The 26987-nt window shown below is 38.9% G+C and overlaps 1 protein-coding gene across 3 annotated transcripts in view; it reads left to right on the top strand.

The window, feature by feature from the left end:
* KIF4A (kinesin family member 4A) overlaps positions 1-26987 on the top strand; it is a 120997-nt gene that overhangs the window by 16513 nt on the left and 77497 nt on the right. The window lies entirely within an intron of this gene.

Genomic DNA, 26987 nt, shown 5'->3' with positions numbered 1-26987 from the left:
CTAGTTGTTCTCTAATGTAGTTTATACCATTTAATATCCCAGCAATGTATGGGAGGAGTTCTGGTTTATCATATCTTCGAAGATGTTGTCGGGATACCTGGGTGTTTCAGTAAGTTAAGCATCTGCCTTCGGCTCGGGTCATGATCTCTGAGTCCCAGGATCGAGTCCCATGCTGGGCTTCCTGCTAAGGGGAGAGTCTGCTTCTCCCTCTCCTTCAACCCCTCCATTTGTTCTCCCTCTCTCTCTCTCTCAAATGAATAAATAAAATCTTTAAAAAGGAAAGTTGTCTTATGGGGCACCTGGATGGCTCAGTTGTTAACCGTCTGCCTTTGTCTCAGGTTATGATCCCAGGGTCCTGGGATCGAGCTCTGCATTGGGCTCCCTGCTCAGCGGGAAGCCTGTTTCTCTCTCTCCCACTCCACCTGCTTGGGTTCCCTCTCTTGCTCTCTTTCTCTCTCTCTCTTTCTGTCAAATAAATAAATAAAATCTTTTTTAAAAATTTAAAAACATTAAAAAAACGATGTCTTAGAAACATGAAAGTGGGTGTCAAATGGCATCTCATCATGGTTTTAATTTGTATTTCAAAGATGACAGTGTTGAGCCTCTTTTCATGTACTTACTATCTATTCATGCATCTTTTTTTTTAAAGATTTGATTGATTTATTTATTTGTCAGAGAGAGAACACGCACACCAGCAGGCAGCGGGGAGAGAGAAGCAGGCCCCCTGCTGAGCAAGGAGCCCAATGTGGGACTTGATCCCAGGACTCTGGGATCATGACCTGAGCCAAAGGCCGAGCTTAACTGACTGAGCCACCCAGGCCTCCCTATTCCTGTATCTTCTTTTTTGAAGTGTCCATTCAAGTCCTTTGCCCCTTTTAACAAATTGAAGTATTTGTCTTTTTATTGATGATTTGTGGGAGTTCTTTATATATTCTGGATTCAAGTGTCAGAGAATGTATGTTATAAATATTTTTTTTACAGCCTGTGGCTTGTCTGTCTTTTTAATGACGTCTTTTGATGAGCAGAAATTTTAATTTTTATGAAATCCAGTTTACCATTTCTTTTCATTAATGCTTGGAGCACTTGGAGTCTTGTTTATGAAGTCTTTGCTTACCCAAAGTCATAAAGATAATCTCTTGTGTTTTCTGCTTGAAGCTTTATACCTTTAGCTTTTACATAGTTCTGTAATCTATCTTGAATTAGTTTTTGGCTATAAAGTGAGATAGGGGTTTAAGATCATTTCCCCGACTTCACATGGATATGCAGTTGTTCTAGCAACATTTGCTAAAAAGAAGTCCCTTTACCACTGACTTGAATTAGTATTGTGGTGTTTTGAGTTGATGATATGTGTGGATCTGTTTCTAGACTCTAGTCTGCCCTATTAGTATCTGTTTATTCTTAAACCCTTTAATAGTGTAGTTTATCGTATATTTTCATCTCTGGAAGAACACGTTTCTCCTCACTTTTGTTTTATTGGAACCATTTAGATTATTTTCTCTTTCAGATGAGTTTTAGAATCAGGTTGTTGAGTTCGATGAAAAATTCACAAATTGCATAAATCCTTAATTCAATGTATAGATTAACTAGAGAATTGTGCCTACCCATCCAGGAGCATGATCTCTCCACATTTACTCAAGGCTTTTATGTCTTTCAGTAAGCTTTTGCAGATTTCTTGGTATAATTCTTACACCACTTGTCTTGGTAGGCATATTCTAGAATATTATAGTTGTTGTTGCTATTTTGAATATCTTTTTCTATTTTATTTTCTTTTTATTTATTTTCATTTTTTTAAGAGAGATTGAGCTTGAGTGTGAGTAAGGGTGGGAGGAGAAGAAGGAGAGGGAGAGAGAGAATCTCAGGCAGGCTCCATGCCCAGCACAGAGCCTGATGCAGGGCTCAATATCATGACCTGAGCCAAAACCAAGAGTCAGACACTCAACAGACTGAGCCATCCAGGCACTGTGCTTTCTTAGTTTCTCATCATTTCTCAGCTGTGTTTCTTAGATTTTCTAGGTGGATAATCATATTATTTTCAAGTAGACACTTTGGCCTCCTCTAAACATTTATTATACCTCATTTCTTTTTTCAGTATAAGATTGAATAGTAGCAGTGAGAGTAGCCATTCTCACTTTTTTCTGTTTTCACTCTAGCCAGAATGTTGCTAGTGTTTCACCTTTAATTATCACTACAGTTCTGGCAGATATCTTTTATCAAGTTAAGGAAGTGACCTTTTATTCCTAGTTTGCTAAGAAGTACATATTTTTAGTTTTTTTTATTTTTAAAAAGATTTTGGGGCACCTGGGTGGCTCAGTGGGTTAAGCCTCTGCCTTTGGCTCAGGTCATGATCCCAGGATCCTGGGATCGAGCCCCACATCAGGCTCTCTGCTCTGCGGGGAGCCTGCTTCCTCCCCTCTCCCTCTCTCAGCCTGCTGTGATCTCTGTCTGTCAGATAAATAAATAAATATTTTTTTAAAAAAAAGATTTTATTTATTTACTTGAGAGAGAGAGCGCACTCATGAACGCGCTTGAGCACAAGCAGGGGCAGAGGCAGGGGGAGAGGCAGACTCTCCACTGAGCAGGGAGTCTGATGCAGGGCTCAGTCCAAGGACCCTGGGATCATGACTTGAGCCGAAGGCAGACACTTAACCAATGGAGCCACCCAGGCGCTCCAGAAGTACATATTTTTAAAATAAGAAATGAGTGTTGCATTTTATCATTTATTGGGAATTAATGATCATGTAGTTTTTCTTCTTTTAACCTATTATTAAAGTGAATTATAAAAATAACTTTTCTATCACTGAATCATCCCCTATTGGCCATGATCAATTATTCTTTCTGTATATTGCTGAGCTTCATGTATTAGTTTACAATTTAGGACATGTACATATATGTTTCTATGAGAGAGTGGCCAATAACTTTTTTTCTGTGTGTGCTCCCCTTGTCCAATTTTGGTTTGAAGGTTTTGCCAATGGTATGAAATGAGTTAGGAAGCTTTTGATTTTTTTTTCTATGCCCTAATACAGTTTATATAACATGGGAATTATCTTTGAAGTTTTCTTGGATATTAGATTTTCTATATCTGGAAACAATTTTGATAATTTATATTTTCTTAAAGAATTATCCACTTTGTCTGGATTTCCAAATTTATTGGCAAAATTTTGCATATAGATTTATACTATATCTTTAATCCCCATGTCTGTAATTATGTCTCTACTTTTAGTTCATTGATTATTATATATCTGCTCTATTTTTTCTACCACATTTGACAGATTTATTGATTAAATCTCCTTTTTCTATATTTTTTTTACTCTCTATTAATGACTTTCTCCTAAGTTGTTTTGTTATATTCATTGTATTGCTTCCTGAGTTGATAGCTTAGTTCTTTTTTTTAAAGCTTTCAAGAAGTCAGGATGGTATAATGAACCCCCCATATACCTGTCGTATAGTTTCAACAATGACAAATTTATGAGCAGTCCTGTTTCATCTGTATGCTAACCACTTTCTCCCTCTGATATTATTTTGAAGCAAATCCCAGATATATTTTATATATTTCAGTTTGTATTTGAAAAAAAATAAGAACTCTTGGAAGAATATTATCACCTAAAAATTATTAATAATTCTTAGCACCATAAAATATCTAGTCACTGTTCACCTTTCCAATAGTCTCATTGATTTTACTTATTTGGATCAGGATGTAAACAAAGTCCACACATTGCTATTACTTGATAGGTTCTTTTAAGTTTTGTTTAATCTATAGATAACTCCTCCATCTCTCCTTACCCCTCAACCTTCTTAATTTATTTATTGAAAAAACCGGTTGTCTTAGGGAATTTCTCATAGTCTGAATTTTGTTAATTGCATATCCCCATGTATTTTTTTTAAGGATTTTATTTATTTATTTGACAGAGAGAGAGAGATTGTAAGTAAGCAGAGAGACAGGCAGAGAGAGAGGGGAAAGCAAACTCCCTGCTGAGCAGAGAGCCTGATGTGGGCTTCGATCCTAAAACCCTGAGATTGTGCTCCCTTCAGCAGCACATATACCAGGACCCTGGGATCATGACCTGAGCTGAAGGCAGAAGCTTAACCCACTGAACAACCCAGGCGCCCATCCCCATATAGTTTTAACATGTTTCTTGTTCCTCTGTATTTCCTACAAATTGGTAACTGGATCTAGAGGCTAAGTTATATTCAGGATTGATTTTTGCTTTTATTTGAGTATGGCATTTGATTATTTTTCTTTTTATAGCATAGCTCATTTGTTTTCAATTGTTCTTCTCTAAAAAGATACATTTAAAACTATTCATTTTCCTCTAAGTACCACTGGATATAATCTTATAATTTTGATATAATTTTATAATCTTATAAATTTGAGAATTTTGAATCCTCTATTAATTTCTGAATTAGATAATTCCTTTTTCATTTTTCTTTAACCTGAGTTATGTAGAAGATGTTTTTATGTATCCCATTGTTGCTTATTTCTGATTTATTGTTTTATGATAGATGAATGTGTGATTTCTTCTTTTTGAAATTTGTCCTGATTCTTGTTTGGTCTTTGTTAATATTCCATGTATATTTGAAAAAAGTGTATTTTCTGTTGGGTATGTAGTTCTATATCTGCCTATTAGATAATCTCTTTATTTATATTATTTGGCTCTTTCATGTTCTTTCTTGTTATTTACTTAGTATGTTCTTTTGTGACAATATGACCAAGGATTTGTCAATTTCTCCTTACATTTCTTCATTTATGCATATATATAATGCATATTATATTATATATTATATTATATATATTATATATGCATATTTATGTATTATACACACACATTTTTTTGCAGCTATTATGTTTTTATTATTGAAGAATAGTTGGCATATAATGTTAGGTTCAGTGAATCACACAGTGATTCAGCACTCCTGCACATTCCTCAGTGCTCACCATGATGAGTGTAGTCACCATCTGTCACTACACAATGTCATTACAGTTATATGTCTTGAAGCTATGTTGCTAGCTGCATGAAGTATCATGGCATATATCTTCTCAGAGGATTATATCTATTTTATATGATTAATATTTTTTTACTTACTTTATCTTTGTTAGCCACTGCCTGGTATGTCTTTTTACATCCCTTATCAAATTTATACAGCTTTATTTCATTCATTCATTCATTCGTACCCAATCCAAAGTTCTCTTTTAACAAAGGGTTTTCTTCTGCATATTTTCATGTTTGTGTTTGGACTTATTCCTGCCATGTCATTGGCTACCAAGCCAGTGGCCCACTCCTATTGTGGTACCACAACCAATTACCATGGATTCCTATCCCAATGCTCCCTCCTGTTTGCTGAATCTGAATTCACTACCTTTAAGTCTGCACTACCCCTAGGGTTGGTACCACCTTTCACAGAATTTCTCTCCTGTATGTTTTTTCCTTCTGTCAGTCTTATACATCTGCTTTCAATGTCTCAAGAATTTTGCAGTTTCCAGTCCATCAGTGATGGATTCACAGGTGGTTGGTGGCTTGTCACTTGGCACCATCTTCAAAGACTTTCAGGGACTCTTAAAGGATTTTTCACTCATTTGCATTAAGAGTTTTGTATCCACATTCTGAGTTGCCCACTTCAGCTTTAAAACTTCAATTTCTTCATTTGTAAAATAGGACTTGAATATATACCCCCATAGAAATGTGAGGATTAGGTGAACTCATATATGTAAAATAAGCATTGTAATTCCTGCCTTTTAGTAAGTATCAATTCCATCTTCTGTGTTTTACTTGCTCTAGATGGTGGTTAATAAGGAGGATAGGGGCCCTACTGATATTTACAGACAAGCCCAACTGAACTAAGACCCCTGGGAGCTGGCCAGGGTACTTGTCAACATCTGAGGTAGATTTTGAGAGTGAAAGGGGCATATGGGTATGACTTGTCCCAGCAGGATTAAGTTTTCTTTAGTCAACAAAATACTGTTCCCAAAGCCAAGCTCCCCACTGTTAGAGGAAATCATTTCCTAACTACTGAGGGCTAAGAAATTTGCTAGCCCCTTTTGGATATTTTCAGAGGATAGATATGGCCCATCAGAATTTTGTTGCTTGTTGCCTTATTGGGGGTGGAGGAAGTTGGTGTACTCAGGTAGATTTGATTTGTGAGGCAGAAAACTTTATGACAAAATCTTGGCCTTCGATCAAGTGGGAGATACCATTGGCTGAAGGAAATTAGCAAGAAAGCAAGACATCAATATATAGGGAGCGGACTGCAGAAAGTAAGTTTGATTTTGGACATGTCAGATCTGAAATGCATATTGGAAAAGTCCGAGAGGAAATGGGAAATTCAAAACTAGAGCTTAGAAGCAACATCTGGGGGGAGCCTGGCTGGCTCAGTCAGAAGAACATCTGACTCTTGACCTTGAGGTCATGAGTTCAAGCCCCACATTGGGCATAGAGATTACATGAAGAAATAAAACTTTTTAAAAAAAGATTTTTTTTAAAGATATTTATTTATTTATTTGACAGAGAGAGATCACAAGTAGGCAGAGAGAGAGGAAGGGAAGCAGGCTCCCTGCTGAGCAGAGAGCCCGATGCGGGACTCGATCCCAGGACCCTGAGATCATGACCTGAGCTGAAGGCAGAGGCTTAACCCACTGAGCCACCCAGGCACCCTTAAAAAAAGATTTTAATATTTATTTAAGAGAGAGAGAAAGGGAGAGCACAGAGGGAGTGGGGGATGCAGACTCCATGCTGAGCAGAGAGCCCGATTGAGGCTCGGTTCTAGGACGCTGAGATCATAACCTGAGCTGAAGGCAGACGCTTAACCCACTGAGCCATCCAGGTCCCCCAATAAATAAACCTTTTTTTTTTCTTTTTTTTTTAAATGAGCAGCATCTGGTCTGGAGATAAATGTTTAGAATGTATGGGTGAGGTTGCCCAGGGAGTGTTGTGTAGAGAAAGACTAGATAAGAAAACCGCCAACGCTAAATATTTGTCAGGAGTAAATGAGCCAATTAAAGAGGTTGAAGAAGCACAGGAGAATAGTAGTAGTTTAAAAACCAAGGTAAGAGTTTCTAGAAAAGAGGGACTGTCACCATGTCAGATGCCTCGGAGTGGTTACATAAGATGAGGACTGAGAAGAGACAGATGGATTTGGCCATTGGTGTTTTCGGTAATCTTTGCCAGAGCCATGTCAGTCAAGTGGTAAGGTTGCATCAGACAGGTGGGGGAGTGACATTAACTACCATTCTGAATGTGGTGTTTATCTTATCCATTCATTTCCTTATTCTTGTATCCCTTAGCAATATGCAGTAGCTTTTTACTTATTTCTAAACTTTTCATAAGTTGTTTCATAATGTATGTGTTCTTTTGTCACTGATGTTTTATTTGTTTTTCATTTGTGGGGTTCATTCATCCTGATACATATAGCTCTGTTCTAAGTTTTTTTTTTTTAACTCGAGTGCTGTGTTTTCTTAGTGTAAAATCATACTAGTAAGAAGAAAATTATCTCTTTGCCAGTATTTATTCCTGTTATCAATTCTCTTAGTTTTTGTTCATTAGCAAGGAGAAGGATGTTGAAGGATATGCTCTGGGCTTGTAAAGTTGCTTCCTTTAGGAGGATCTAGTTTCTGATTTTCATTGGAATGGTTTTAGTGTTTTAATATTTGGAATGATAATTGCTACTGGTTTGGATAAATAGTATTTCATTCTTTTAGTTCCAAAAAGTCTTTTTGATGCTCTCCTTTAATCTCTGAAGGAGATTTTTTTAAAAGATTTTATTTATTTATTTGACAGAGAAAATGGGGGGGGGGTCACAAGTAGTCAGAGAGGCAGGCAGAGAGAGAGAGGGAAGCAGGTTCCCAGCTGAGCAGAGAGCCCTATGTGGGCCCGATCCAAGGACCCTGGGCTCATGACCTGAGCTGAAGAGAGAGGTTTAACCCACTGAACCATCCAGGCGCCCCAGGAGGAGATCTTTTTTAAATTTGAATTGTCTGTTTCTTTCAGCAACTCTGTTTCATTTAAGTCCTATTCTAAGTGTTCCACTTGGCTTCTCTTTGGCTTCGGGGTCCCCTTTTGTGGATTGTATTTTCCTTTGTGTGTTCACTGGGGCTCAGGTACCTTTAGTCCTAGCAGCTGTGTGACTGGAAAAGGCCCAGTGGTTTTTGCCCATGAGCTAGCACTGCTGTCGCAGTTGTGTTGTCAGCAAGCTGTTCACACCCTTGGGAGGTGTCAAGAGAAAGCCTCTCTGTATCTTGTTCCTTGGTGCTGTCCTCATCTCAAGATGAAGAGGACCCAACCCAGCTCTTCAGTCTCTTCTCAGCATTTTCAGATCCAGAGAAACCTGGCATACTCACACAGGCAATATCAACTGTCCCCTAGGAATGCATAGAGTTCTGCAGGCCAAGCCTTCACCAGAAGCCTGTTCCCATCTTTGTACCTTAGCTCTAGTACTTCAGACCCAAAGCCCTTGCCTCAGAGTTCTGGTTTCTTCCAGAGGTGAAAAACTCTGCACCACCCCTTACTATCTGGTCCCAGATCCATCCTGTGACTTCATTCTCTTGGCTGATTATAGCACACCTGCTTGGCTCAAGAACAGAGTGGACGGCTCAGATTTGGGACTAGAAGGGATTCTGGGATATCTTTAACCTACCATCTTTCCAAACTCCTTCTGAATTTTTAAAATATACTACCAAATTCCCTTGAAGCCATGAGATTATTCATTTTTCTCAAGTTTTCTAACTTCTCTAAGTATTCTTATCAATTTGATAAGTGAAAAATGGCATCTCATTTTCCTTTCTATAGTTATTAGTGAAGTTGAACATACTTGTATATTTATAGACCATTTATATTCTGAATTAAATCACCCATTCAAAGTATTTCTCTTCCTTTAGTCAGTGTGGGTGCTGAACATTTCTTAAGATTATATTTATTTTTTGTTGTGACTTTGAATATAAAACATATTCAGATCGTTGCCAGATAGATTATAAATAAGTTACAGATGGATGACATAGATTATTCAATTGAAGTATAATATACATGCAGGAAAATGCCCAAATCATAATTATACAGTTTGATGGATAAGTGGTGATCAAGAAACAATATTACAAGCATCCCAGAAGTACCACTTATGTATGCTTCCACTCTCTAGCTTCCCCAAAGGGTAACCTTTGTGTCTGACTTCTTTCATTCTATGTAAGGTCACCAGAGAAAATATAAGATGGCCAGTTAAATTTGAATTTCAGCTAAATGATGAATCATTTTTTAATATAAGTATGTTCCATGCAAAATGATTCATCATTTATCTAAAATTCAAATTTAACTGGATGTCCTGTGTTTTTTTTTTCTTTTGTTAAATCTTGTAACCCTGACTCAACATTATGCTTTTGAGATTAATCCATATTATTGCATGTAGTTGTAGTTCCTTCATTTTCATCACTATGCATATTCTATTGGTGACTATATCACAATTTATTTATCCTTCCTACTGTTGGATGAGCATTTGGGTATTTTCCAGTTTGGGACTGTTATGAATAGTGCTGCTATGAATATTCTTGTATATGTATTTTGGTGAACATATGTACCCAAATTCCTTCATTCCTGAATCCTCCTGTAACTGCTACCCTGTCTCCCTCCCTTTAGAGCCAAGTCCTCAGAAAAGTTAACACGGCTTAGCAACACATGTGATCCACTCTTAGTTACATTTTTTGATGAGATAGAGCATACATACAGAAAATTGCATAGATCACGCATACAGTTTAATGAATAATGATAAAGTGCACAGTCATGTAAGTACCACGTAAGTTGAAAAACAAAAGGTTTCTAGCACCTCTGTATACCCCTCTCAGGTCATGACCTCCTCCCTTCCCTCTAGAGGAAACCACTCCAACTTTCATGAGGGGCTCTCTGCTCAGCAGGGAACCTGCTTCCCCCTCTCTCTCTGCCTGCTGCTCTGCCTACTTGTGATGTCTGCCAAATAAATAAATTAAATCTTTTTAAAAAGTAAAATAAATAAAGAGAGAGGCAAATCATGAGAGATTCTTAAAGACAGGGAATAGACTGAGTGTTGCTGGAGGGAAGGTCGAGGGATGGGGGGATGGGATAACTGGGTGATGGACATTAAGGAGGGCACTGGGTGTTAAAAGCAACTGAAGAATCACTAAATTCTACCCCTGAAACTAGTAATCCACTATATATTAACTAACTTGAATTTAAATAGAATCTTTTAAAAAAGGATTTTCTGGGGTATATACTGAGTAATAAAACTGCTGTGTCATAGAGTACATACCCAGCTGGCTTACGAAGTGCTCCAAGGTATGAAAGTCCTTGTAGCTCCACATTTCCCAACACTGGTCAGAATTTAAAATTTTTGCCAATCTAGTGAGTATGGAGTGATAAACCTCACGGTGGTTTTAATTTTCATTACTTCCATGACTAAAAGGGTTGATCACCTTTTTCTGTGCTTTTTCGGCCACATACATTTTCTTCCTTCCTTTTTTTTTTTTTTAAGAGATTTTATTTCTTTGAGAGAGAGGAGAGAGAGAGAAAGAAAGAGATCGATCATGAGTAGGAGAGGAGCAGAAGGAGATGGAGGAACAGACTCGTTGAAGGGCAGGGAGCCCAATGCAGGGCTTGATCCCAAGACCCTGGGATCATAACCTGACCCAAAGGCAGACAGTTAACCAACGAAGCCATCCAGGCACCCTGGCCACATACATTTTCTTTTCTGTAAAATACCTGTCCTAGTTTTGCCCATTTTTCTATTGTGTCTTTTTGTTACTGATTTTAAAAAGTAGTTTTTCACATACTATAGATTCTAGTCACTGTTCCGTCATATTTATTGCAAACTTCCCCATTCCCACACGTTTTGCAAATATCTCCTCCCTCATCTCTGGCTTGTCTTTCACTCTTTTCTCATTCATGATTCCTTTATTTTGTGTCCTGTTTAAGAAATTTCAATACTGCAAGGTCTTGAAGATATTCTTCTAGATTATCTAATAGAAGCTTCACAGTTTTGCCTTACACATTTAACTCTTTAATTCACCTGGAACTGTTTTCTGTACATTGTATGAAGTAGGGGTCCAATTTCACTTTTCCACATAAATACCCATTTGTCGTAGCCCTATTTAATAAAAAGTCTGTCCTTCCCCCACCACTGAGTGGTGCCACTTCTATCATATATTAAGGCCCAAATTTGCCTTTGTCTGTTTCTGGGCACTCTATTTCATTAAATCAAATTAAGTCTTCCAAACCTATGTCCATAATATATCTCCCCATTTATTTAGGACTTCTTTAATAATTCTCAGTAATTTCCCCTGTAGAAGTCTTATACATCTTTTGTTCTATTCATAGGTAATTTGTATTTTGACAGTATTAGAAGTGATATATTTTTAAATTTCTATTTTAATTTCAGTTAACATACAGTGATATATTAATACTTTCAGGTGTACAATATAGTGATTCAACAATTCCTTACATCACCTGCTACTTATCAAGACAAGTACACTCCTTAATTCCCATCACCTATTTAACCCATCCTCCCACCCACCCCTGGTAACCGTCTGTGTGTTCTCTATGATTAAGAGTGTGTTTCTTGGTTTGTCTCTCACTCTGTTTTTTTCCCCCCTTTGGCTTACTTGTTTTGTTTCTTAAATTCCTCCTATGAGTGAAATCATATGGTATTTGTCTTTCTCTGACTGACTTATTTTGCTTAGCATTATACTCGCTAGCTCTGTCCACATCCTTGCAAATGGCAAGATTTCATTTTTTATGGCTGAATAAAAATTCCATTTATATATATATATATATATATATATATATATATATATATATATATATCCCCCACATCTTCTTTATCCATTCTTCAATTAACGGACCCTTAGGCTGCTTCCATAATTTGGCTAGTATAGATAATGCTGCTATAAACTTAGGGGTGCATGTATCCATTTGAATTAGCGTTTTTGTATTCTTTGGGTAAATCCCCAGTACTATAACTGCTGGATCATTGGGTCTTTCTATTTCTAACTTCTCGAGAAACCTCTATACTGTTTTCCAGAGTGGCTGCACCAGTTCGCATTCCCACCAGCAATGTAGGAGGGTTCCCTTTCTCCACATCCTCGCCAGCACCTGTTGTTTCTTACACTGTTGATTTTAGCCATTTTGGCATGTGTGAGGTGGTATCTCATTGTAGTTTTGGTTTGCATTCCCCTGATGATGAATAATGTTGAGCATCTTTTCACGTGTCTGTTAGCCATCTGGATGTCCTCTTTGGAGAATTGTCTATTCATGTCTTCTGCCCATTTTTAATTGGATTATTTGTTTCAGGGGTATTGAGTTTTATAAATTCTTTTTATATTTTGGATACTAACTTTATTGGATATGTCATTCGCAAATATCTTTTCCTTTTAGTTTTGTTGATTGTTTCTATGGCTGTTCAGAAGCTTTTTATTTTGATGAAGTCCCAATAGTTTACTTTTGCTTTTGTTTCCCTTGCCTCTGGAGACATATCTAGAAAGAAGTTACTTTGGCCAATGTCAAAGAGATTCCTGCCTGTGTTCTCTTACATTTTAAGTTTCAGATTTCACATTTAGGATTTTAATCCATTTGAATTTATTTGATGGTTTCAGGTCTCACATTTAGGTTTTTAATCCATTTTGAATTTATTTTTGAGTATGGTATTAAAAAAGTTGTCCAGTTTCATTATCTGCATTTTGCTGGCCAGTCGTCCCAACACCACTTTTTGAAGAGACTGTCCTTTTCCCATTGGACATTCTTTCCTGCTACTTGAAGATTAATTGACCGTATAGTTAATGGGTTTAGAAGTGATGTTTTTAAAACTTTTTTACTGAAGTGTAATTAAAACCAGGAAACTGGGGCATGTGGGTAGCTCAGTTGGTTAAGTGTCCAACTCTTGATTTCAGCTCAGATCATGATCTCAGGGTCGTAGATTGCGGCCTGTGTTGGGCTCCACACTCAGCATGGAGTCTGTTTGTCCCTCTCCCTCTGCTCCTCCCACTGCTTGCCCCCCAGTAAATAAATAAATAAATAGATAGATAAATAAATAAAATCAATCTTTAAAACCAGGAAATTACATATAAGCAAGTAGCTTGCTGAGTTTTCACAAATTGAACAAACCCATGTAACTAACCTAAGAAGAATATTTAAAAATTTTATGTTCTTTATTTTTGGTGTATGGAAATAAAATTTATTTTTTGATAATGAGTTTTGTCTACCTAGGAACCTGATTGACTCTCTTGGTAGTCTATCTTTATCCACCTTGCTAAAACCACTATATAAAAGATTATCAGTGATATCTTTTTTTTTTTTTTAAGATTTTATTTATTTATTTGACAGAGAGAAATCACAAGTAGACGGAGAGGCAGGCAGAGAGAGAGAGGAAGGGAAGCAGGCTCCCTGCTGAGCAGAGAGCCCGACTCGGGACTCGATCCCAGGATCCCGAGATCATGACCTGAGCCGAAGGCAGCGGCTTAACCCACTGAGCCACCCAGGCGCCCTATCAGTGATATCTTAATTACCAAAACGAACTGGTTCTTTCCAGTGCCCATCTTACCTTACCTCTTGGTGGCATTGACATTCGAACATACCCTTCTTAAACTTTCTGGTTCATAAATTATTATTCTCTCAGTTCTCTCTCTAACTCAAAGTATTCCTTTTCCTTCTCTTTGGATTTTTCTTCTTCCTAATCCCTTATGCCAGTTATTGCACCCAGCATGATCTCCTCGATTAGGAATGAGTACCCACTACCTGCTGTTCATTCTTCCTTAGCAATATTAGAGAGATGCGCCCACTTCCAGTCTGTTCCTGCTCCCTCTGCAACGTCCCCGCCTTTGCCCCCCATACCTGGTGAAGAGCTCCTCATACTTCGGCTCCTAGGAGGTCTTCCATTCTAAATACCATACCTACACTAGCCTCCTTTAAATCCTACTCTGTACATGGTGCTTTCCCTGATAAGAAACAAAGTGGCACATCACCGCTTACAGGATGAAATCTGAAATCTATCACCAGGCCTTCCAGACCCTTTGTACCCCAGTCCCAGCCTACTTCCTCAGCTGTCTTTCACAGCTCCCTCCGCCCACTCTCCACCCCAGCCATGCAGCCTTCGCAGCATGCCCTGCTAATTCTGGCTTCCATGCACTTCCAGCACAGCCATCTCTTCTCTCCCGGAATGCAGTCGTCCTCTCCTTCCCCATCAAACTATCTGCAGTAGACCCATCTTCCCAGGTCCAACCAGAAGTCTTAGATTTTTGATGTGGCCCTGGTAACCATTTTGTCTTCTAATGTATTTTTTTCTCCTTGAGATTATATGGTATCAGGGGATTTCGTTGTCAGTTTCTGGCCCCTCTAGATTTCCAGCTTGATCTCCCAACACTTGCCTACAGACTACAAGGACCCAACGACAGTAGTCTACTCATTTCCAAATAGCACTCTTATTTCAGATCTCTGTGCCGTTGTACTTGTATGTTCTCTGCTGGGTTTTCCCCCTTTCCACTCACTGCCTTGCAAATGTGGTTCCATCAAGCGCCCCATTCCTCCTGTGCTTTTAAACCTCTCCCTGTCTACTGGCTTTCCCTCGCACCCAAGCATAGAAGTTTTCTAATGTGTTTTTCCCATTTTAAAACAGAACAAAATCCCTCATCCTCCTCATACTACTGTTCTTTGCCTTTTACCTTTCACCCTGCCTTTTTGCCAGCCTTCCATCCTCACCCCATTGAAACTGTCCCTGCTGAGGTCACATAGTGACCTGGAAAACTAGCTCAATTAGGCTCTTTTTAGTCCTTCTCCTTACGTGGTCTTTCTAAGTAAGTGTCCCCACAGTGTCCAACACCCTGCCCTCTCATCTGGACAGTCTCCTTCCTCCCTCGGATATGTGACACTGCTGTCTGCCGGGTATGTTCTTTTCTGAGGACTCTCCTCTTCTTCCATCCAGCTATACCTGCGACAGCTCAGGTCCTGTGATTTTTTTCTTTCTCTTCCCACTGTTCAAGCCTATCACTTGCCACCTTTGCACCACCTAAGGTGGTCTCACCCACTTAGATGCTTATAACTCCTGCCTACATGCTGCCCAGCCCTAACCTCTTATCTCCATCCCACATCTCACATCTCCCTTTCAGCCTATAAATGTAGTTGCCTGTGGGACATTGCATGGATGTCCCACAGACAACTCCCATTCTATATACCTAAAACTAAACTCATCTCTCCCTGCCTCTGTTAAACTTGCCCTTCCATTCCCTTCAGTATATAACACCAGCATCCCCTCAATCACCCGTGTCAGAAACTGGAGCATCAAGCCGTGCTCCTCCTTCACTCTGGCTCCTTCTCCCAATCCCATCAGTCACCAAGCTCTTTCAGTCTTAACTTTCTCATCTTTCAAATCACTTTCTTTTCTCTGACCCTGCTACCACTACCTTAGCTCAGGCCTTCAGCATTTCTTAGCTTAGAGCAAACTGGTCTCCCTATCTTTTTCAGTCAGGCACCCTTCCACGCCATCTACGGATCAGCAGCCAAGATGTTTTCCTAAACTGGATATCCCTGCTTAAAGCTCTTCTCACAGCTCCTCACTTTGTATTACACTTGTGCTTTAGCCCTCCCTACCTGACTAGCTTCCCCTCTCCCCACCCCTTCCATGCAATCTGCTTAGCCGTTAGAAGTGTGCCAAGTTGTCTCTCCTCTATGCCTCTTTGTACATTCTGCTCCCTCTGCTGGAAATGCCTTCCTTCTGCTTTTACGTGGCTAATTTTGTTTTGCCCTTCAGTACTCAGCTCCAGTTTCATCTCCTTGAAACTCTCTTTGACCACCTTCAATCCCCCAGCCCCATCCAGTGCTTACCTCTTTCCTGCGCTAACACTAATCCAACTCTGAAATACCATCATCTCTTAAAATGGCTGACTTGACAGCAAGCCAGGCAAAAAGATGTTTTATTCATCTTCAAATCCTTAGGTCCCGGCACAGTGCCTGACTCGTAGTTGGTCCTGACTGAATACCTGAATTCTTGCTCCCTTTTAGTCTGACAATTCTTACTAATATTTCAATTCATAATTCAGATGTTGTCCAATAATGAAACTTCTAATGTGGGTCAGTCCATCAGCTGGTGTTCCATAGTGTTTTTTCCTAACATTTTATTAGGAAATTTTTCAAAGATACAGCAAAGTGAAAAGATTTTACAGGAACAGCCCTATACTTAGCATCTGGATTCCACCATTAACATTTACTATATTTTCTTTGTTACCTATCTATCTAGCCACTCATTAAACCATATCCTTTTTTAGATGCATTTTAAAGCAAATTGCACGCATTAGTACACTTTCTCCTAAATACTCAAGCTTACATTTTATTAACTGGGGTTTAATATTTGTTTATATTTTTTAATGTGGAATTTGTAATGAAAAGCACACATTTTAAGCATATGTTAGCTGGATTTTGACAAAGGTGTTTACCCAAAAGCCTACAAACTAAAACCTTATCACGATACAGAAGGTTATTTCCCTTTCCAGTTACTTGCCACCCTGCCAAGTCTCACTGCATCCTCCCTTTTCCTTGTAATTACTTGTTTTTTTATTCCTAATAGACTTTGAGTTCCTTGAACACAAAGACCAGTTCTTATTTTCCTGCCGCCTGTGCCAAGCACTGTGCCTGGCACACAGTTGGTGCTCAGTAACTGCTGGCTGGCCAGATGAATGTGTATCTGCCTTATTCCCAGAATGTGAGCACATCTTATATTCATTCTTTCTCATCTCCCACTTTGGAAAGATTGCTTGGTCGTGTCATTTTTAGGTATTAAATACCTTTGACTCCTTTCCCCCTTATTTCTTTTCCCTTGTTCCAATCCTTAGAGATCTCTCACTTCAACTATTAAAATAACCTGCTAAATGGTTTCTTAAACACCAGTTTGTGACTCCCAAATCTACCTTCCAACTGACGACCAAAGTGGTATTTATAAAATCCAAATTCCATCATGTATACCCTCTCTTTAAAACCTTTCAATTGTGGGGTGGCCTGGATGGCTCAGTTGGTTAAGCATCCAGCTCTTGATTTCAGCTCAGGCCATGATCTTGGGGTTATGAGATGGAGCCCTAGGTTGGGCTCCACCCTGGGCATGGACCCTGCTTAACATTTTCTCTCTTCCTCTTCCCCTCTTCTCCCTCCCCCCAAAAAACACTTTCATTTGTTTCCACCATTTACAGCAGATGTTTTTGTCTGCTTTCCCTTTAAAGCAAAAGACCTCTTTTTTAAATGAAATGTTACAACAAATTCTAACGGTTGAAATAAATCAGAGAACAGGTTTTATATTCACGTAAATTTATTTTGTAAGTTCAGATTTATAACTTTGTATAAGTCCATCTTCAAACAATAAGAATATTATAGCTAGTTTGTGATCACAATTTCTTTCTTTACAATAGCTTGTATATCATAAAATTTTCCATGTTAAAAAATGCAGTATAACAAAGGACTTGTATCTAGAATATATGAAGAACTCTGAGAAATCAATAGTAAAAAACAGTCCAACTACAAAGTGGGCAAAAGGCACAAACAGATATTTCATCAGAGAGGACATACAGATGGCAAATAACCACATGAAAAGATGTTTGGTATCCTTAGTCATTAAGTAATACAAATGAAATCCACAATGAGATATCGCTGCATACCTCTCCTAATAGCTAAAAGAAAAAATAGTAACAATACCAAATGCTGATATTGTGACAATACCAAAAGAATGTGGAGAAATTAGATCTCTCAAAATTGCTGGCGGGAATGTAAGAAAGGTACAGTCACTCTAGAAAACAGTTTCTTCTAAAACTAAATATGTTCTTATCAAACAATATAGCAATTGCACTATTGGACATTTATCCCGGAGGAAGTATATAATTCACACAAAAATCTGTACATGAATGTTCATAGCTGCTCTATTTGTAATGACCAAAAATGAAATGATCAAAATGTCCATTACCAGGCAAATGGTTAAAGAAAATACAGTGCATCCATGCTATGTAATTCTCCTCAGCAGTAGAAAGAAATTGATGCAGACAACTTGGATGGATTATTATTAGGCTGAGTCAGAAAGAAAAGGGGGCCAGTCTCAAACGTATGTATGCCATTTAAACATTCTTGAAACGGCAACACCTGGGTGGCTCGTCAGTTAGGCATCTGCCTTTGGCTCAGGTTGCGATCCCAAGGTTTCTGGGACCAAGCCCTGCGTTGGCTCCCTGTGAGCAGGGAGCCTGCTTCTGCCTGTCCCTCTGCTGCTCCCCCCAACTCGTGCTCTCTCTCGCTCACTCACTCTTGCTCTCTCTATCTCAAATAAATAAAATCTTTAAAAAAAAATTCTTGAAATAGCCAAATTATAGGGGAGAACAGATTAATGGTTGGTAGGGATTGGGAATTGGGGGGTAAAAGAGGAGGTGTGCCTATGGAGGGTAGCATAAGAGAGCCATGTGGTGATAGGACTATTCTGTATCTTGATTTTTGGTGATGGCTATATGAAGTTACACGTGTGATAAAATTGCACAGAACCACACATGTACACACGTAGAGTACACGCAAAAACTGCTGAAATCTGAATAAGCTCGGGATTGTGCCACTAACTTTCCAATGTTAACTATAGCTATGCAGTACGTTACCATTGGAGAGGCTGGATTAATGGGACACAAGACCTTCCTATACATTTCTTTGCAACTTCCTGTGAATCTGAATAATTATTTTGAAATAAAAGCTTTTTATAAATGCAGTATAATGAAAAGTAATTTTTTCTCTCATCCCAAATCCCTAATCCACATTTCTTTTTTTTTTTAAGATTTTATTTATTTATTTATTTGACAGAGAGATTGGGAAAGAGCACAAGTAGGCAGAGAGGCAGGCTGAAGGAGAGGGAGAAGCAGCCTCTCTGCTGAGCAGGGAGCTGGATGTGGGGGACTCAATCCCAGGATCCCAAAATCATGACCTGAGCCACAGGCAAACACTTAACTGACTGAGCTACCCAGGCACCCCCAATCCACATTTCTAGATATTTTCTCTTTCTGTACAGATGGAGGCATACAAGGTTGTCTATTCTAGTCTACCCTTTATTTTTTTCACTGAATGATATATGTTGGAGTTTGTTCCATGTTAACTTATACATCTCTACCACATTCTTTTTCATGTCTATATATTGTATAGATATACCATTGTATTTATTATACCATTCCCCTACTGATGAACATTTAGCTTGGCTCCAGACTTTTGCTATTACAGACTAAGCTCTAGTGAACATTCTTAATTCTTAGTGTATGACATGATGGGGATTCTGGATGACAGAATCTTAATTAAGGTTTTGCTCTAATTTTTCCTATAGCTTGTTTTGGTGACACATTATCAAGAACATCCTGATTCGTATTGATACATAGTTGTGAATTAGAAACACTTTTAACAACCCATTTTACAACCTCAGGATTATCTTCAATTATTAAACTGATCCAGGAGTTTCAAATGATAAGACATTTAAGTCCAAAGTTGTGTCACTAGCAATATCTTTCCTAGTTTATGTTATGTAATAACTATAAATGCCTAACAGGATACTTGCAAAGTTTACAAGAAGCACTGAAACTTTTTTTTGAGTGCCATTGACTAAGTTCTCATTTAATAATAATAAATGAGATAATAATTAATAAATAAAATTATAAAATAATAATAATATTATTATACATTGTTATACAATATATTATTATATTATATTTATATTATTTATTTATAATTATAATATAATATATGTTATTATATAATATAATGTAATATAATATAATATATAATATTATATTGCTAATATTATAATATAAATAATAATAAAATTAAATGAGATAATCTCATAAGATTATCTCATTTAATCTTTTCTTCCAGCTTTATTAAGGTATTATTGACCTATAACATATGTAAGTTTAAAGTATACAATGTGATGATTTGATACATGTATATATTGTGAAATAATTACCACAATAAGTTTAGTTAATACCTCTATTCTTTCATGTAATTACCGTGTGTGTGTGTGTGTGTGTGTGTGTTGACAACAATTAAGATATACTCTCTTGGAGCACCTGGATGGCTCAGTGGGTTAAAGCCTCTGCCTTCGGCTCAGGTCATGATCCCGGGGTCCTGGGATTGAGACCCACATCGGGCTCTCTGCTCAGTGGGGAGCCTGCTTCCTCCTCTCTCTCTCTCTGCCTGTGTCTCTGCCTACTTGTGATCTCTGTCAAATAATTAAATAAAATATTTTTAAAAAAAGATTTACTCTCTTAACAACTATCAAGTATAGAATATAGTACTGTTAATTACAGTCATCATGCTTTACATGAGAGCCCCAGAACTGATTCCTCTAATAGCTGGAAGTTTATAGTCTTTAACCAACATCTCTGCATTTCTCCCACCGCTCAGTTGCTGGCAGCCACCATTCTACTCTCTTTCTACGTGTTCAGCTTTTTAAGATTCTATTTATAAGTGAGGACCTACAGCATTTGTCTTTCTCCATCTGACTTATTTCACTTAGCATAATGTTCTCAAAGTTCATCCATGTCGCAAAAGGCAGGATTTCCTTCTTTTTCGTGGCTCGATAATATTCCATTGTGTGTGTATGTGTACAACAAATTCTGTGCACTCATTCATCCACCAGTGGACGTGTAGATTGCAAACAGCCATTTGGTACCACGTAACTGACTATGATGCAGTGAGGAGTGTGTGAATGGAGGAATTGCCTCTGTCTGGTGTCTCAGGACAAACTCGTGTACAGTGGTATTATAACTTGCACAATTTTCCATGTGCAAGCATGTGGCCAGGAAAAGAGTCTGTGCAAAGCCACAACCTGAAAATACACATTTGCAAAAAAAGTCAAATGTATGCACAAATGATACAGGTGCTTTCACAGACTGCAGAAAACTTCACTAACCTCACCATACAAGATGATACATCGGTAGACTCCAGTATCTTGAGATTTAAAATATAGCACATTGGAGTGAGCTATTAGGACAGTTTTTAAAATAGTTAAAATATTTGTAAATAGTGGTAATGGTTACACAACGGTGTGAATGTACTGAGTGCCACCAAACCGTATGTACACTTAAAAATGGTTAAAATGGTTAACTTTCATATTATGCATATTTTACCTCAATTAAAAAGCTTAAAAAACAAAACCCAAATTACAGTTGTTGAAACTCGGAAGCATCTCTGCGGTTCCCTACAGAATCCCTAAGGTTCTAAGGAACACCATTTGAAAACCACTGACCTACGGGATAAATACCTGAGACTGACTTATCTGTCGTGCACTTGTGATCTCTCCCTAGCTGTCCTCTGACCTTTTTTGTCACTCTCCATCTCATTACCGTGCATTGTATTGGTAATGAACCACCGGTAGTTCCTCACAAATATGTGCTTTGACATAGGCTACTACCTCTGCTGGAATGCCCTCACGTTCTTCTTTCCTATCCTACTCTCTTCCACTGGCACTGTTCTAGTCATCCTTCACATTTCAGCTCAAATTTTTAAATCTTTTCCAAAGCCTTCGTTCACCTTCCTGGGTAACGTTTACCGCTCCCTCTTAGGAGAACCCATTTTCACTATACATGTCTCTTCCTTTAATACTACCTGTTTGCAGTTGTTTTTGTTTGTGTCCATCTCCCCCTTTAGATTATGAACTTCTTGAGAGCGGGGATTGTGACTTAGTCATCTTTGTATCTCTAATAACTAGCACAGTGCCTAGAACATTGTACCTATTCACTAAGCATTTGATGAAAAGGACTCAGGTGTGTGGGGTGAGATGAGGAAGAGTCCCAGGTTTGCCATTTGTTGCATGACTGGTTAGACGGTGAGAAAAATGAAAAAGGACAGTGCTGGAAGTGAAAAGTTTTGGCGCTGAAAGATGAATTCTGTTTTGTTTTGTATTTCTTGAACGTTATTTGGTACCCGGCCAAAATATAGCTTTGGGCCACAGGAGAGAGGTCTTGTTTGGAGATGCAGATTTGCAACTCATTCGTTATAGTTTTTATTGGAACTCTAGGCTATATAAATTAACCTAAAGAGAGTTTGTATAGGGAGAAAAGACCTCAAGACAGTTTCAAGAGAAGATCTACATTTAATGGCTGGGTATTAGAAAAATAGTCCCATTAAGTAGACTGGAAATGATTGAGAATGCAAAGCACAGTAGTTGCATGGCTCTGGGGCAGAGACTGGAGAAAGTTCCAGAGTTCCTTATACACATTTTCTACCCATCCCCTCTTTTCAGCCTCAGGTCTGTCCTCTTTCTGATGTACCTGGTGCTGCCGCTAAGTGACCAAATCAGCTTATTTCCATAGAGATTAGGACCATGGGCTTTGGAGCCAGACTGTGTATTTGAATCCTGACCCTGCCGCTTATTAGCTGTGTGACCTTGGGCAACTTCCCTAACTTCTTTGTGCCTCGACTCTCATATATGTCAATATAGTGACAATCATACTTTATAGGACTATTGTGAGGATGAGTTCGTATGTATAAAGTACCTAGAATAGTGTCTGGCTTATGTCAACACTATATAAACTTAGCTGTTATTATCACTGTCACCATTATCGTCCCCCTGCAGACTCTTTAGGTTGAGGCTTCTTCTATCTTGCTAAGTTCGTTACTACTTCTCTACCTATACTCTAAAAATATGTTGAAACCTCCTGTGTACTGATATTTCTCTCCTATGTTCTGTGATCTGGTGGGTGAGTACTTTTAAAATTCCGTTTACTGGTGTTTTAGGAGAGGGAGAAGAGAGAAGTGCTGGTGGTCAGTTTTCCTGTGTCTGAAAAGAACTTCCTATAATATTCTGTGTTCTTTTTGTATATGACTTTCTTTGCCATGTTGATTTCTATGAAGCTATGTTGATTTTTTTATTGGAATTTAATTTGTGACTAGATAATTACAGTTTTGTGTTTGGAAAGCCTTCTGTCCTTTTTTCCCTTTTAGACGTCCTGTTCCCAGAAAGTTAGCTCTCTTTTTTCCTGAATTTTGGAGATCTGTTTTCTTAACAGCTAGCATACTGATGTATAACCATACCCCTTGGTCCCCAACCAACAGATTCCCATCATTTTACTTACATAATCAGTTCTTCCATGTGTGTCAGCTTGAAGCCCAAAACAGCCATTTCCTTATTCACTCACAGTATCTTCTGAGTGAGGAAATTGTCATCAGAGTAGATTAGGAATTGATCAGATGCTCTGCTTTCAGCCTCACATAGCTGAGTAGATATCCAAATCATCCAAGTTTGTCTACCCTATTCATAAAAACTTATGTGTAGGTAGGACTTTGTAGATCACATTTAATTTTTTATCATAGTCCTATGAGGTAAGGTATGATGTACACCTATTACACGAATAAAGGAAAGTTTCAGTGGCTTGTCCAAGATCACACATATTGGTAGGTGGCAGAGGCAGAGTTTGAACTAAGGTTCTGTCTCCTAATCAGATTCCCTGTAACTCACTCCTTTCTCAGGATTTACTCCTGAGTTTTGTGAGCCATTGCAATAACAAATCTTTCCCTTTCTAACTAGGTGGACTGTATCAATACTATAATACTCTTTCTGTTTTCCACCCTGTCTTACTCAGCTACCTGCCTTAAGCTCGCAAATACTTTCCTCACCTATAGAGCAGAGTTTCTCAGCTGTGGCAAGATTTTAGATCAGATCATTTGAGAGGCTGTCCAGTGCCTTGGAGGATGTTTAGTGCCATCCGTGTCCTCTACCCACTAGATGCCAGTAGCACTCACTGCCACCCACAAATTGTGACAACCGAAATGTCTCTAGATATTGCCAAATGTTCCTTCAAAAGCAAAATTAATCCCCATTCGAGAGCTGCTTCATATGGAGCTACTTCATTTCTCTCCTACCTGGTTTTCCTCTCTTGTTACTTCTATTCTAGCACTGAAACCTGTTGTAACATGCCTCCACGATACAAGTCATAGTTCCCTTTTAAGTTAAAATCTCTTTTCCTGATTTGTTGCCATAGTAAATAAATACCAAAAAATGTTGAGTAGTGTTCTTGATCCTCTCCTTGTTTGATCTGTTCTCAGTCTCAGAGAGAAAAACTTCTGATTTTATAATGCTATCTGGCCGTTTTTCTCCATAACCATCCTCAATCAGAAATTTAAATCTCTGCAAATGTGTGCTTCCCAGTCTTTATGAAGTATACTCCATCCATGTCAAGTATTTGTCATTTTAAAATCTCTTAACAACAGGAAATCAAATCCTGTTTTGTGATGGTTTCTTTCTAGAGATTCATTTCCCTTGCTCCTTTCTACTCCAAAACCCCAATTCTCATTTGAAGAAGAAAACAACAAGCCTCTTTATGCCAAAGCATATGATTCTTGGTTAGATCCTAGTTGCCATAGAGTCTCCTCAGGGTTCATCTAGATTTTTTTTTAAGATTTTATTTATTTATTTGACAGAGAGAGATCACAAGTAAGCAGAGAGGCAGGCAGAGAGAGAGGAGGAAGCAGGCTCCCTGCCTAGCAGAGAGCCCGATGCGGGACTCGATCCCAGGACCCTGAGATCATGACCTGAGCCGAAGGCAGCGGCTTAACCCACTGAGCCACCCAGGCGCCCCTAGATTTTTTTTTTTTATTGTTGTTCTTGGAGGAAACTATTGATGGAAGTTTTGCTCAGCAGGTTTGAAAAACCTCCCCATCTCTCCTTTACATCCCAGATGGGATATAAGCCAATAAGATGGCACAGTGTTCTGTTTGCCTCAACGGGGATAGAAAAGAAAGGAGTGAACTAATACAAGAATTAGTACAGGTTTTGGCAAGCAGCTTTGGTAAATCTTGCTAGACTTTCCTTTACATCCTGGATAGGCTAAATGGCCCTGAAAAAATGGTATCCCTTGCAGTTAGCAATTAAGGGAAAAGAAAGGAAAGGTTGCTTGAGGGGACTGTTTTTGTTTGAGATTGGAGTGATTTAAGCACGTATATAGACTGAAAAGAAGGAATTCGTGAAGGGAAAAAAGTTGAAGGTCTGAGAGAGAGGGAGAAGATCTAAGGGTCCAGGGTTCCAGAGAAAATGGAGGGAACAGAGACAAACCAGCAGAGCTGAAGGGGAAATCAAGGCAGTTATTTATTCCTCTGAAACAAGGAGAGGGATGAAGGAATCAGTAACAGCAAAGAAAAGACTATGAGATGAGGAGAGGGAAAACCTTCCCTTGTAGATAACTTTGATCTCCACAGTGTATTTGTTGAAGTCATCCACTAAGAGTGAAGGGAGATTTACAGTTTTGAAAATGATGAATCGTTAGAATAGCTGCCATGGTAAAGTAGGGATGAGGAAGAAAAGATTGTCAATTGACCAAAGGTTCAGCTAAAGTCAGATAGCAGTGTTTTATAATGAGTGGATCGAGTCCATTTGGTTATGTGATTTTCTACAGCATTGCCGCCTACAGAAGCTTGTACGTATACACAGACACACACAGTCAGTTTAACTTGTGACTGGGAATTAACATGATGGGAAGGCAGAAGGCATGGTCTAGTGAGTATTTGGGAAAGCCTGACTGAAATGATCAATCACAGGGTCCAGTTTAAGGCCCAGGAGAGAATGATCTACTGGGAGTATTATAAAGTGGCAGGGTGGGGCACCTGGGTGTCTCAGTGGGTTAAGCCTCTGCCTTTGGCTCAGGTCATGATCTCAGGGTCCTGGGATCGAGCCCCAAATTGTCTGTCTGCTCAGCAGGGAGCCTAGTTCCCCCTGTCTCTCTGCCTGCTTCTCTGCCTACTTGTGGTCTCTCTCTCTGTCAAATAAATAAATAAAATCTAGAAAGAAAGAAAGAGAAAAGAAGAGGCAGGGTGCACCTGGGTAGCTCAGTTGGTTAAGCATCTACCTTCGACTCAGGTCGTGATCCTCGGGTCCTGGGATCAAGTCCCACCTCAGGCTCCCTGCTCAGTGAGGGGTCTGCTTCTCCCTCTCCCTTTGCTTCTCCCCCCACTTGTGCTCTCTCTCATGTACTCTCTCTCTCTCTCAAATAAATAAATCTTAAAAAAAAAAAATAAAGTGTCAATAGGGGCTCCTGGGTGGCTAAGTCAGTTAAGTGTCCAACTCTTCATTTCAGCTCAGGTCATGATCTCAGGGTCATGAGATCAAGCCGTACATTAGGCTCTGCACTCAGAGGGCAGTGTGCTTGAGATTTCTCTCCTTCTCCCTCTCCTTTTACCCCTCCCCCAACTGGCACTTGCATGCGTGCACACATGCTCTCTCTCTCTCTCTCAAATAAAATCTTTTTTTAAAAGTGTCCAAAAAAAATGTCAGGGATGCCTGGGTGACTCAGCCCATTGGGTATCTGCCTTCAACTCAGGTCACGATCCCAAGGTCCTGGGATTGAGCCCTGCATCAGGCTCCCTGCTCAGTGGGGGGACCTGCTTATCCCTGTCCCTCTGCCTACCTTTCCCCTTGCTTGTGCCTGTGTGCTCACTCTCTCTCTGTCAAATAAAATCTTTTTGTTAAAAAAAGGTGTCATTAAATTGGTGCTCTCAATAAGGGTGAAGAACAGGATTCATGAAAGAAATGAAAGGATTGTAGGATGCAGTCAGGAATTCTGGAGCTCAGGATCTTGTAGATCTGATTGTTTCTGGTTATAGGGGAGTCTAAAGTATGACCAAGTAAATAGTAGCCTTAACAAAAATGATCCCATTTCTTTAGCATTTAACTCTGTACAAGTATCTTATTTCATTCCCCACTACAACCCAATGAGGTAGATAGATTTGCCTCATTTTAGAGCAGAACTTCACCCAAATCATATAGGTAGTCAGTGGTAGAGCCAGGATTAGAACCTAGCTCTATGTGATGTCAAAAGCCCATGCACTTAACCGCTATACTATGTAGCCTTTACACAACAAATGTAATCATGAGAAAATCAGGGGCTTTAGAAGGACCTCAGAGATTATTACAGGATTTTTAAAAGCAAACCTTGAAATTAAAGAAATGGAAAAGAATCTTTGCCCTTTTTAAAAGCAACAAGAGAACTGTATTCCTGTGTGGTGTCA

Source organism: Mustela nivalis (genome assembly GCF_964662115.1).
Source record: "Mustela nivalis genome assembly, chromosome: X".
Lineage (NCBI taxonomy): Eukaryota > Metazoa > Chordata > Mammalia > Carnivora > Mustelidae > Mustela > Mustela nivalis.
This window is presented reverse-complemented; position numbering and strand designations above follow the sequence as displayed.